Source organism: Galeopterus variegatus, unplaced genomic scaffold, assembly GCF_000696425.1.
Source record: "Galeopterus variegatus unplaced genomic scaffold, G_variegatus-3.0.2 Scaffold6586, whole genome shotgun sequence".
NCBI lineage: Eukaryota > Metazoa > Chordata > Mammalia > Dermoptera > Cynocephalidae > Galeopterus > Galeopterus variegatus.
The window spans coordinates 74,838-88,422 of record NW_007732697.1 but is presented as its reverse complement, the minus strand read 5'-3'; the positions used below and the strand labels follow the sequence as shown (position 1 = coordinate 88,422).

Below are 13,585 nucleotides of genomic sequence, written 5' to 3'. Positions count from 1 at the left end.
GATTACAGGAGCACTTCTGGAAGACTCTCTTCTATGACTATGTTGTTTCTTTATTCTTTCCCTCTGAGAAGGTGGAAGGCGAGAAGCAATGTGTTATCCCCCATGCTGGTGTTCTGATGTTTGATGTTCTAACTAAAAGCAAACGTCCTGACCTTTCATCCCAACAATTTAATCGTTAACCTTGCCAGGATGAATGTTACATCATCCCAGTGGATAGACATGTGACTGAGGGGGCCCAGGACAGGTAGTCTCACCATTCCCAAAGGACCAGAAGCCTCTGTAGGCATGGCCATACATAAAAGGGACCCCTGAAAGATGTCAGCAGAGCTGGCTGACAAATCAGAAGGAGCCTTTCATTCTCCTGAGGACGTATGACCTCCAAAGAGGGGCATGCACCCCTAAACGTGCAGTTTCAGTTCTGTTTTAAGGCCTTACAGTTTTACAGAAATGTGAAATATCCTACTCCTCTGGATTTTTAATCCCCACAAAAAAGTGATCTAGAAGGACAGAGCTTGAATAATATTGGAAAATGCCAGGAAATAGAGTATTCTGGCCAACCCTAACAAACCACAATTACAGAAAAGATTACCCTAGTGCACACCCATATTCAGTACCATATGGGAGTATCTATAGAAAAAAGACTAGTTAATTCTCTGTTTTCATCCCTCATATTGAGACGAGAAGAACACCAAACCCAATATAGGAAATCCAACTTTGGGTTCCAGGTCGGTGAAATACACCTGTAAATTCATCACTTCTTTGTTCTATGGGTATATACAGGCTGTACCTACACAGATTAATTAACAAGAGAGTGACATATAGTTTAATGTACACACACATACATATTTTAATGTATCCTTTAATGCCCAGTCTTAGGTTACTTTAAATTCATAATCGATAAAAATGTTTACCTCTATCATCAGTGCAGATGTTCTGGATTATTAACATCTGAAAGGTGTATACATTTAATTAGGACAGTCATTTATTTCCTTTTTTTAATTCAGTCTTTTCATATGAGATAATTTTCTTTTTGTGTGTTTGTGGACAAAATTTCATATTTCCCTCAGGGGTATATTCCAAAATGTAGAATGCCAATTTATAAGATTTAAACTTTTGAGAACACGCCAAACTGTTCTCCAAAACGGCTGCACTATGTTACAACAACACGGGTAGTGTACAAGGCCTCTAATTTCTCCACATCCTCACCACACTTTTTATTGTCTGTTTGGTGGTTGTTGTTTTGTTTCTGTTTTAGCTGTTCTAGTGGATGTGAGGTGGCCTATCATGGTTTTTGTTTGCATTTCCCTAATGAATAATGACGTTGAGCATCTTTTCATGTGCTTATTAACCATTCATACATCTTCTTTGAAGAAAGGTCTATATCAATCTTTTTATAAACAGGATTTATTTCTGGACTCTCAATTGTATTCATTTAACTATATGTCTATCCTTATACTAGTGCCATGTCTATCCTTATACTAGTGTGAAGAAAGGTCTATATCAATCTTTTTATAAACAGGATTTATTTCTGGACTCTCAATTGTATTCATTTAACTATATGTCTATCCTTATACTAGTGCCACACTGTCTTGTTTACTGTGGCTTTGTAGTTAAGTTTGTGTTTGGGAAGTGTGAGTCCTCCAAGTATGTTCTTTTTCAAGATTGTTTTGGTTATCTGGGGTCCCTTATGCTTTCATATAAATCTTAAGTCCAACAAAGGCAGCTTGGACTTTGTTGAATCTGTAGAAAAATTGGGGGAGTACTGCCATCTTAACACTATTGAGTATTCCAATCCATGAATGCAAGATGCCTTCCCATTTATTCAGGTCTTTCATTCCTTTCAACAATGTTTTGTAATTATCAGTGTATAAGTCTTGCACTTCTTTTGTTGAATTTATTCCAAGATATTTTATTACTTATGTCACTGTATAAGCATTTTTTAAAATTTCTTTTTTAGGTTGCTCATTCCTAAAACATAAAATATAGTTGATCGTTGTATATTAATCTTTTAACGTGCAACCTTAGTGAACTCATTTATTAGTTCTAAATTTTTTTCTATGGATTCCTTAGGATTTTCCATTTGTAATCATTTCATCAATAAATAGGCATAGTTTTACTTCTTTCTTTAAAATTTGGGTGCCTTTTAATTCTTTTTTTATTGTAATGTAATTGTACATATCTGTGGGGTACAGAGTTGAATATCAATACCTAGATGCAATATATGGTGCTCAAATCAGGATAATTAATATATTCAACATTATACAATGTAATTATTTTTTGTGGCCCTTTACTGATTCCTCCCTTAACCCCCTTCCTCTCCCCACTTCCTACCTCTGTTAACCTCAGTCCTGTTTTCTTCTTTTGAAAGTTCAATGTATTGTTGTAATTGTTCTTTTTTTTCTTCTTTCTTTTATTTATTTTCTAGCTCCCTCCTATTTTTAAAATTTATTTATTTATTATTATTATTTACATTCTAAGATGCTGTTGTGAAACAGTGGGGGGGTGAGGGGAAGAGAGAGGTGGCAGAGGTAGGGGTAGGGGGGCAGGGCTGGCTCATGGCTGGCTCCTTTGCTGGCTGGTTGCAGAGGGCGGGGGACTATGGATGAGGTTTGCAGCACCCCTAACACTTTGTCTCAGGAGCCTGGGGGTGTCTGGTGGTGGCTTGGTTGTCACTGGGCTGGATGTAAACACCTGAGGGCATGGCTGAGGTCCTCAGCTGCCCCAAACCTGGCTCGGGAGCCTGGGTGGCTTCCAGGGAGCATGTCTGAGGCCCTTGGCTCCCCACACCCTGGCTCAGGAGCCCAGGGAGCTTCCAGCAGGGGTGGAGTAATCACCAGGGTGGATGCAGAAGTCAGGAGGATGTGGCTAAGGCCCTCAGGACCCCATTCCTGGCTTATGAGCCCAGAGCCTTCTGGCAGTGGCTCGGTCATCACTGGGCTGGATGTGGATCTGAGGGGTCATGGCTGAAGCCCTTGGGCCCCCTTCATCTTGGCTCAGGAGGCCAGGGGGCTTCTGGCTCTTCTAGGTTTTATAGGTGTTCTTTAGTGGTGTTAGACCTCTACTGGTTAATATCAGAACTTTGTCTCTGATGTATGTTTTTTTGTATTTTCTTTCAGTTCTATGTTGGATTATTAGCTACCCCCACCACTTAAACTCTGCATTGGAACTAATTTGTTTTTCTTGCTTACATTCTAACATGGAGGAACTTCCTGTGGGGACCAGAACTTTAGCCCTGTGGTTGAGCTAAATTGCTGCTTTGATGATGATTCTCTGGGGAAGCCTTTTTACGCAGCTCAGGTTTTAATTGTTGACCTTGTAAGCACTTCCAGGTCTTGGAGGTCCTGAACGGCTGGGTTGTGTGGGAACTCTGTTCTGGGCCTGTGTCTTTTCGGCAAACTGCACCCTCTGCAATTCTATTTTCCTGGCCAGTCTCCACTGAATAGGACTGTGCTGATTGGAGGGCAGATCAGCTGTCCATGCTGTGCCCCAATGTTCCCCTGGTGGGTCTCCCCTACCCCCGACACTCCAAACACTTCCTATGGGATGGGCCATGTGCTGGTCCCTTGTGATGACTCACCAGACTCTGAGTGACTCCTTTTTTCAGTTGTCTGTGGCCCCTCACTTGTATGTGGGTCTCCAGAATCCTGTCAGTGGTCCAGCTGGCCTGGGGGCCACCAGTGCCCTCTCCCCCTGCAGTCTCCAAGCAACTTCACATAATGGGCACAGCTGCAGCTTTTTTGAGCTATTACTCTGTGTACTCACCAGGGCCAGCCTTGAAATGGCTGGGGTTAGAAACAGAGCAGACCCTTCTTTCTCTCATTGCAGCTTCTCCTGTCTTCATGAACTCCATAGGTCTCTCCTCCTCTCCCCCTGAGCTCTAGCAGCCCCAGCTTAGCAGTCTTTGCTTTTTAATAGTTGTAAATTGGTTGATTGTGGGAGAGAGAGACACTGGGGACCGTCTATTCCACTATGTTGATTCTCTGCCTCCTAGCTCACACTTGTAAGTGAAGACATGCAGTATTTCTCTTTCTGTGCCTGCCTTACCTCACTTAACATAATTTTCTCTAAGTTCACCCATGTTGCTGCAAATGGCAATATTTCATCCTTATTTATGGCAGAGTAGAATTCCATTGGGTAAATATACCACATTTTGCTTATCCAGTCATCTGACAATGGCTCTAACTCCTTGCTATTGTAAATAGCTCTGCGATAAACATAGGAGTGCAGGCATCCCTTCGACATGATTTCCATTCCTTTGGGTATATACCAGCAGTGGAATTGCTGGATTTTATGGCAGGTCTATCTGCAGTCGTTTGAAGAAACTCCACACCATTTTCCATAATGGCTGCACCAGTTTACAGTCCCACAAACAGTGTAGGAGGGTTCCCCTTTCTCTACATCCTTGCCAGCATTTGTTATTCTGTCTTTTTGATATTAGTCAGTCTTACTGGGGTGAGATGATTTCTCAGTGTGGCTTTGATTTGCATTTCCCTGATGCTGAATAATGTTGAGCATTTTTTCATGTGTCTATTGGCCATTTGTATTCTCCCTTTTAGAAGTGCCTATTCAGCTCCTTTGCCCATTTTTTAATCGGGTTATTTGTTATTTTACTGTTAAGTTGTTAGAATTCCTTGTGTATTCTGGAATTAATCTTTAGTCAGAAGCATAATTTGCAAATATTTTCTTCCACTCTGTAAGTTGTCTTCTGACTCTGTGAATTGTTTCTTTTGCTGTGCAGAAGCTTTTTAGTTTGATATAATCCCATTTGTTTATTTTTCCAAAAGCTGCCTGTGCTATGGGAGTCATATTCATATAGTCTTTGCAGAGTCCTACTTCCTGAAGTATTTCCCATATGTTTTCTCTTAGAAGTTTTATAGTTGGAGGTCTTATGTTTAAGTCTTTAATCCATTTTGAGTTGGTTTCAGTATATGGCAAGAGGTACAGGTCTAGTTTCATTCTTCTACATATGGATGTCCAGTTTTCCCAGAATCATTTATTGAAGAGGCAGTCATTTCCCCAGTGTATGTTCTTGGTACCTTTGTCAAACACTAGTTGGCTGTAAGTTTCTGGGTTCTTTGTTCTTTTCTGTTGGTCTAAGTGTCTGTTTTCATGCCAGTACCATGCTGTTTTGGTTATTATAGCTTTGTAGTGTAACTTGAAGTCAGGTGATGTTATGCCTCTGGGTTTATTTTTTCTTTTGCTCAAGATTGCTTTGGCTATTTGGGGTCTTTTCTCATTCTATATGAATGTTAGGAGTGTTTTTATTATTTCTGGGGAGAAGGTCATTTGTATTTTGATGGGGATTGCATTGAGTCTGTATATTGACTTCAGTAGTATGGATATTTCACAATGTTAATTCTTCCAGTCCAAGAGCATGGAATGTCTTTCCATCTTTTTGTGTTCTCTTTAATCTCCTTCCACAGTGATCTGCAGTTCTCATCGTAAACATCTTTCACCTCTTTGGTTAAATTTATTCCTAGAAAATTTTTTTGTTTGTGACTCTTGTAAATGGGCTAGCTTTCTTAATTTCTTTTTCTGCTGGTTTCTTATTGCAGTATACAAATGCTACCAATTTTTACATTTTGATTGTGTATCCTGCAACTATACTGAAATCACTTATCAACTCTAAGAGTTTTTTCATAGGAACTTTAGGCATTTCTATATATAGGATCATGTCATCTGTGAACAGGGACAATTTGGCTTTGTCTTTTCCTATCTGGATGCCCTTTATTGCTTTCTTTTGCCTGATTGTTCTAGCTAGTACTTCCAATATTATGTTAAATAGGAGTGGTGAGAACAGGCATCGTTGTCTTGTTCCCATCCTTAAGAGAAAAGCTTTCAGCCTTTCCTCATTCAGGGTATTAGTGGTGGGTTTGTCATATATGGCTTGTACTGTACTGAGATATTTTCCTTCTGAATCTAATTTGCTAAGAATCTTTATCATGAAGCCATGTTGAATTTTGTCTAATGCTTTTGCTGTATCTTTTGAGATAATCGTTTGTCCTGGATTTTGTTGATGTGGTGTATCACATTTATTGACTTGCATATGCTAAACCATCCTTGCATCACTGAGATGAATCCCACTTGATCATGGTGTATAATTTTTCTGATGTGTTGCTATATTCTGTTTGCTAATGTTTTATTGAGGATTTTTGTGTCTACATTCATCAAAGATATTTACCTATAGTTTTCTTTTTTTGTTGTTTCTTTGTCTAATTTTGGTAACAGGGTGATGTGGGCCTTATAGTATGAGTCTGGGAGAATGGCCTCTGTTTCAATTTTTTGGAATAGTTTGAAGAGAATTGGTATTAATTCCTCTTTAAAAGTGTTAGAATTCAACAGTAAAGCCATCCAGTCCTGGGCCTTTCTTTGTTGGGAGACTGCTGACTAGTGCTTCAAGCTCATTGCTTGTTATTAATCTGTTCAGGCTTTCTATTTCTTCTTGGTTCAAACTTGGTAATTTGTATGTGTCCTGAAATTAATCCATTTCCTCCAGGTTTTCAAATTTGTTGGTGTATAGTTGTTTATACTAGTCTCTAATGATTCTTTGTGTTTCTGTGCTACTAGTTGTAATGTTTCCTTTTTTGTTTCTGATTTTTGTTATTTGGTTCTTCTCTCTTCTTTTTTTCTAATTTTTTAAAAAATTAGTTAGCCTAGATAATAGTTTGTCTATTTTGTTTATCTTCTAGAAAAACCAACTTTTCATTTCCTTGATCTTTTGTATCATTTTGGGGCTTTCCATTGTATTGAGTTCTGCTCTGATCTTAATTATTTTTTCCATCTACTAATTTTGAGAGTGGATTGTTTAGTTCTTTGAGGTGTAGCATTAGGTTGCTTATGTGAAATCTACCTATTATTTTGATGTAAGCATTAGTTGCAAGTAAATTCCCTCTTAGAATTCCTTTTGCAGCATGCCACAGGCTTTGGTATGATGTGTCTTTATTTTCATTAGTTTTGAGAAATTTTTGATTTATTATTTAATTTCTTCTTGGACCCATATGTTGTTCAAGAGCATGTTGAATTTCCATGTGTTTGTATAGTTTCCTGAGTTTTGCTTGTTATCGATTTCTAGTTTTAATCTGTTTTGGTCTGAGAAGATACTTGAAAAGATTTCAAATTTTAAAAATTTGTTGAGGCTTGATTTTTGACCTAACATATAGTCTATCCTGGAGAATGTTCTGTGTGCTGATGAGAACAATGTATATTCTGCAGTTGTTGGATAAAATGTTCTGTAGATATCTGCCAAGTACAATTGGTTTAAAGTGTGGTTTAAATCCTGTGTTTTTTCTGTTGTTATTTTGCCTAGATTATCTGTCCAATGTTGAGAGACGGTTGTTCAGACCCCAGCTATTACCTTATTTAGGTTTATCTCTTTCCTTAGGTCTAATACTGCTTGCTTTATATATCTGGGTGCTCCAATGTTGGGTGCATACAAATGTATGATTGTTATGTCTTCTTGCTAGGCAGATCCCTTTATCATTATGTAGGGGCCTTCCTTGCCTCTTTTTATACTTTTTGTGTGAAAGTCTATTTTATCTAAGAATAACTACACCTGCTCATTTTTGATTTGCATTTGTGTGGTATATCTTTTTCCATCTCTTCACTTTTAGTCTATATGTGTCTTTACAAATGATGTGAATCTCTCGAAGACAACATATAGTTGGGTCTAGATTTTTAATCCAATCATCCAGTCTGTGTCTTTTGAGTGGGGAATTAATCCATTTACATTTAGGGTTGTTACTGAAAGGTATTGTCTTACTTCTGGCATTTTATCAATTTTCATTTGGATGTTTTAAATATCTTTTGTTTCTTTCTTTCCCTTTTATTGTTTGTCTTCAGCGTTTGTCGGTTTTGGAGGTGGTAAGATACGGTTTCTTTCTCCTTCTCATTTGCATTTTTGTTCTACCAGTGGTTTTGTTCTTTCTTGTTTATGCATGGTAGTGATTATTATTTTTTGGATTCCAGATTCAGGACTCCTGTGAGGATTCCTTGTATTGTTGGTCATGTGGTGGTAACTCTTGTAGCTTTTGTTCACCTGGGAAATACACTATTTCTCTTTCATTTCTGAAGGATAGCCTTGCTGGGTATAGTATTCTTGGCTGGCAGGGTTTTTTTTTTTTTTCCTTATAGTATTTATAGAGAATATATAGTATATATAGAGAATATATAGTATAAGGATAGCCTTGCTGGGTATAGTATTCTTGGCTGGCAGGGTTTTTTTTTTTTTTCCTTATAGTATTTATAGAGAATATATAGTATATATAGAGAATATATAGTATATATAGTATATATATATAGTACTATATAGAATATATAGTATATATAGAGAATATATCCTATTCTCTTCTGGCATGTACAGTTTCTGTTGAGAAATCTGCTGTTAGTCTGATGGGGAGTCTCTTATAGGTGACTTGATACTTTTCTCTTGCTATTTTAAGGATTCTCCCTTTGCCTTTGATTTTTGCCAGTTTGACTATAATGCGCTTTGGAGAGGACCTTTTTGGATTGAATATGTTTGGGGATCTTTCAGCCCCCTGGATCTGAAGGTCTGTATGTCTCCCTAAACCTGGGATATTTTCCACTATTATTTCATTGAATATGTTCTCAATGCCTTTTCCTTAGTCCTCCCCTTCAGGAATACCCATGAGTCAGCTGTTTGTGTGCTTAAGGTTGTCTGCTATCTCTCTTAGGTTTTCTTCATTTTTTAGATTTTTTTTATCTGCCTGAGTTATTTCAAAGAGACTGTCTTCAAGATCAGAAATTCATTCTTCTGCTTTCTTTAGCCTGCTGCTTAAGCTCTCAGTTGTGTTTATTTTGTTGACTGATTCCTTCAGTTCCATGAGTTCTGCTATATTGTTTTGTAAATGTTGATCTCTTTGTAAATTTCCTCCTTCATATCCTTGGTGTTTTTGCTCAGTTCAGCATGTCATTTCACTGTGTGTTCTTGTATCTCAATGAATATCCTTAAGATTTTTACTCAGAATTCCTTTTTGCTCATTTCCAGGGTTTCCTGCTCTATGAAGCCTGGTTCATGAGATTTATTGTATTCCTTTGGTAGACGCATATTGTCTTGTTTTTTTTTTTCATATTTCTAGTATCTCTATGTTGGTGTATGGTCATCTAGTAGAGCGGTTGCTTCTTCTATTACTCTTCTTCCCTGGACTCCACTGATGACCCCCCTTCTGACTATGCAGTCGAGTGGTCTGTGGATCACCTCCATAGGGGTACTGGCTGCTGTGGCTGTTGCTGTGGTAATGGACCATCACTAGCTATGGTGGTGGCTTTGATGGGTCGCCAACATGGCAGTGGTGACTCCAGTGGTGGTGGGTTGCTTGCATGATGATGGTGCCTGCTTTTGGCACCAGTGGTGGCAGCAACTTCAGCAGTGGCAATTGGGTGTCCAGAAGGTAGCTTAATGGAGAATGACTATTATGCCTTAAAAAAAATACCAGTGTCTGCTGGAAGGGGTGGTACTTTGTTGAAAAAGGTAAGGACTCCAAAAAACACTTGAGACTGTATGTGGTAAGTTATGGCCACAAAATTTTTGTGCTTCCTCCCAGCAAGAGTAGCAGTCTATTTTCCCACACATTGAATCTGGACTGGCATTGTAATGTGCTTCAACTGGAAGAATGTGGCAGAAGTAATGCCAGGCAAGTTATAGAGCCCCAAATCCACAGATTTTGTAGCTTTCACCTTCATTCTCTTGGAATGCTTCCACCACAATGTAAAAGAAGCCCTGTCTACCTACCAAAAAATGAGACATCATGTGGAAAATGGATGACAGAGAAAGAGATTGGGTCAGGCATCCCAACTATTCCAGCTAAGGCACTAGAATTGTGAGCGAGGTGATCCAGGACTATTTACTCCTCAGCTGACCCACCTGCTAAATACAAACACATGGGTAAGCCTAGGCAGGAGAAACAGAAGAACTACCCAATCAATGCAGAATTATGAGAAATAGTAAATTGGTTTTTTAAGTCACTAAATGTTAGGCTGCTTTTTTATGCAGCAATAGATAGCAAATAGAGTAGAAGGAGGATTTTTTATGCTGGATTGAAGCCTTGCGTGAATGATGAAAACAAGAACCGGTGGAAATTATATTACTGTTCATGGAGACCCATGTGTATTTATAAGCTGTTCAGGCCTGGAGAAACCCAGGTTATACAGAGAAGGAGAAACCAGAAGTTCAATAATCTCCTCGCTCTGCTTCAATCAAATAGAGGACAAATTTTATAAGACTTTCTAAAGGAATACTAAGGGAGTCCTCAGAGATCTGAAATATTAAAGCACAATGCAATAGATGTTCCTTGCTATTATCTATAAACTAGTTTTTCCAGGAAAAAGATTGAATATAGTGTTGAAAGATTGATAAAAATCTCAGTGGACTAGACAGGAGAAGTTTAATACAGCACCAGCAGAAGACTGACGTTGGCATACTCCAACTCCAACCTCTTGTTTGCATATAGAAAATCACAAGATACTGTTACTTTCATCATACCAAAAGGAAGAAGCTGAAAAGTTGACCTAATCATAGATTTTAAAAAATCTATCAGTGAGGACACAAAAAACCTAACTGAACAAAACTATGGCCTGTGGGCCAAATCTAGATGATGCATTTTTGTTTGTCCCTGAAGCTAAGAATGATTTTTACATTTTTAAATATAAAATGTGAAAAAGACTATTCAGTGAGAACAGTTGCTCAATTTGTCCTTTTGGCCCACAAAACCTAGAATATTTACTATGTGACCCATTACAGAAAAAGTTTGCCAACCACTGAACTAAATGCCAGAAATGATAAGACAAAAGAGAGCCATAGCGCTTTCATCTCTGCCTGAAACAAAATGGGTGGAAGGAAGAGAAATCCGCATAGAAGGCTCACAAGAAACCAAGCTAACTTTCAACAAACTTTTCAAGGCAACGTGTTAGGTTGACATAGCAGATTATAATCCAGAGGAGCTCCAGAAACAGTCAGACTGCACTACACTGAACTATTTGCTACTGGTATTCACCAAGTGCCTAGAATACTGCTGCAAAAACAGAACAGGGGAGTTAAGAGAGCTGAGAGAAAATTCCCAGGCACTCTATGCTTGCACCTACAGAAGTCTAAGGCAGGACAGAAGAGCCAAGAGAAACTCTTCCAATGCAATTCCACCATCACAGAGAGTAAGGCAGTCCTGACCATCCTTGCAATGAGATCTCTCAAGACACAGAAAGCAGGGGTCAGGACTGAGGGCAAACAGATCTCCACAGTGACCCAAAGAGTTCCCACAGTTGGGAAGTAACTCATTTGATTGTTAAACAGAGGCAGACACCTGGAATCTTGAGTGCTCAGATCCCAGACTCTGCTGGAGGGAAAGTCCCAATCCTGCCTTCAAAGGGTTGAAGCCAGCAGTGAACTGAATCAAACCACAGACCAAAAAGCTGCAGCAACTTCAAGACCCAGGTTAACAACAGAGCATATTGATTAAGTGTTCACTTTATTGGTCTCAAGGGACATGCCCCTTTCTGGAGATAAAAATCATTTGCTTCCATCTCTGTCATACTTTTATACAAAATGTTTGGTGCACAGGTTTTTTTCAACAATCACAGGAAAAAGAAAAAGCAATACAATGTGGCCCATGGTTAAGGAAGGAAACAATTAATAGAAGCAAAACTAAAGATGACCCAGACAGAATTTCCAGACAGGGACATTTAAACAACTGTGACAAAAATGCTAAAGAATCTAGTAGAAAAGGGGAATAATATCATGAAGAGATGTGAAATTTAAGCAGAAAAATGGAAACTATAAAAAAAGTATCAAGAGAACGTGAAAGAAATTTAAAAACACAGCATTAGAAATTAAAACGTTATAGTAAATTAGATGGACACAGCAGAAGAAATGATCAGTGAACTTCAAAATCGACTAATAAACAGCATCAAAACTGAAAAAACTAAGATAAAAAAAGAGTAGAGATAGCGATAGAGACAGAAGAGAGAAAGCGTGCATATGCGACTGGTGGGCCATTCTGATATGTATAGATAATGGGAGTCCCAGAAAGGGGAAGAGTGAATTGGACAGAATTATTTGAAGAGATAATGAATGAGAACTTTCCAAACTAAGAAAATGCTTCAACCCATAAAGCCAGGAAGCACCGCAAATCTGAAGCAGGATAAATACAAAGAAAATCACATCATAATCGAACTGCTGAAAGCAAAGGTAAAGAATTGATCCCAAAAGTAACCATAGGAAATACGCATACAGGCGTGATTAGAATTAAAACTGATTTCTCATCAGAAACAATGATGGTCAGAATACAATGGAACCAGGACTAGAGCTGTTTCTGTTCTTATTTCTAATTTCTCTATTGATGTACTAGAATGATGTGTATATATAAGTATACTCCATTCCCTCACACATGAAAATCTGATCTTTTTTTTTTGTCCTTTTTGTGACCTGCCGCACCATGCTCAGCTGGTGAGCGCATCGCACCGGCCATCCCTATATAGGATCGAAACCCACGGCAGGAGCACTGCTGCGCTCCCAGCGCCGCACTCTCCCGAGTGCGCCACGGGCTCAGCAGCCCTGAAAATCTGATCTTATAAAACAAATACTTTTCTTTAAAAGAGATCTTTGGCTTTTTATCCTTTCTTTCCACTTTAAACTAAGGAAAATTGTACAAATTTTTAAAAGGTACCAAAGAGATAAGTAAAAATAATTTTCTCCTACCCTGTCTCCTAGTCTTCTTCTATAGAGGCAGTCGCCAATTAATCAGATTCTTCTCCTATCAGAGATAGCCCACATACATGCGTGCATGTGTGTATGTGTCAGTGAGGATTCACTGTTCAGCATCTTGGGTTTCTACTTAAATCACATTTTAGAAGTGATTCTATGTTTGTACACTCAGAGCTGCCTTGTTCATTTTTGCAACTGCAAAGTATTTAATTGTAGGGACATGCCATAATATATTTAAGTAGTTCTCCATTGACTATGGGACTTTTTTACAACTGCATAGTATCTAACTATATGGATATGCCATAATATAATTAACTAGTCCCCTGTTGAACAGTTAAATTGTTTGCAGTTGCAAAAGACTAGAAACAGTAGTACAAGGAATATCCTTGTAGATACATTTTCTGATCTCCGTGAGTATTTCTGAAGGCCAGGTTACTAGATTTTCTGAGTCAAGACATAGAGCAGTATAAATTTTGATAGATATTGTTAAATTTTACAGACATCATAAAAGTGAGAAGTAGCACCAGGAATACTCCTTGATAACACACAGTGTTACCAAAATCAAACTGTTTTTAATTTGTCTATAAGAAAGGTAAAAAATATCTCATTATAGTGGAAATTTGCATTTGTTACCTCAAGATTGAAGTCGCTGATTTTCTTTTTTTAATTTTATTTTATTTTGTCAATATACAATGTGGTTGATTATTGTGGCCAGTTACCAAAACCTCCCTTTCTCCCTCTCCCCGCTCCCTCCCAACAATGTCCTCTCTGTTTGTTTGTCATATCAACTTCAAGGAATTGTAATTGTTGTGTCTTCTTCCCTCCCCCCCATTGTTTGTTTGTTTGCTTATTTATTTTTAGCTCCCACAAATA

The 13,585-nt window shown here is 38.3% G+C and overlaps 1 pseudogene; it reads left to right on the top strand.

Moving 5' to 3' along the window:
• Positions 1-9,299: 9,299 nt before the first annotated feature.
• LOC103606440 overlaps positions 9,300-13,585 on the top strand; it is a 23,745-nt pseudogene continuing 19,459 nt past the window's right edge.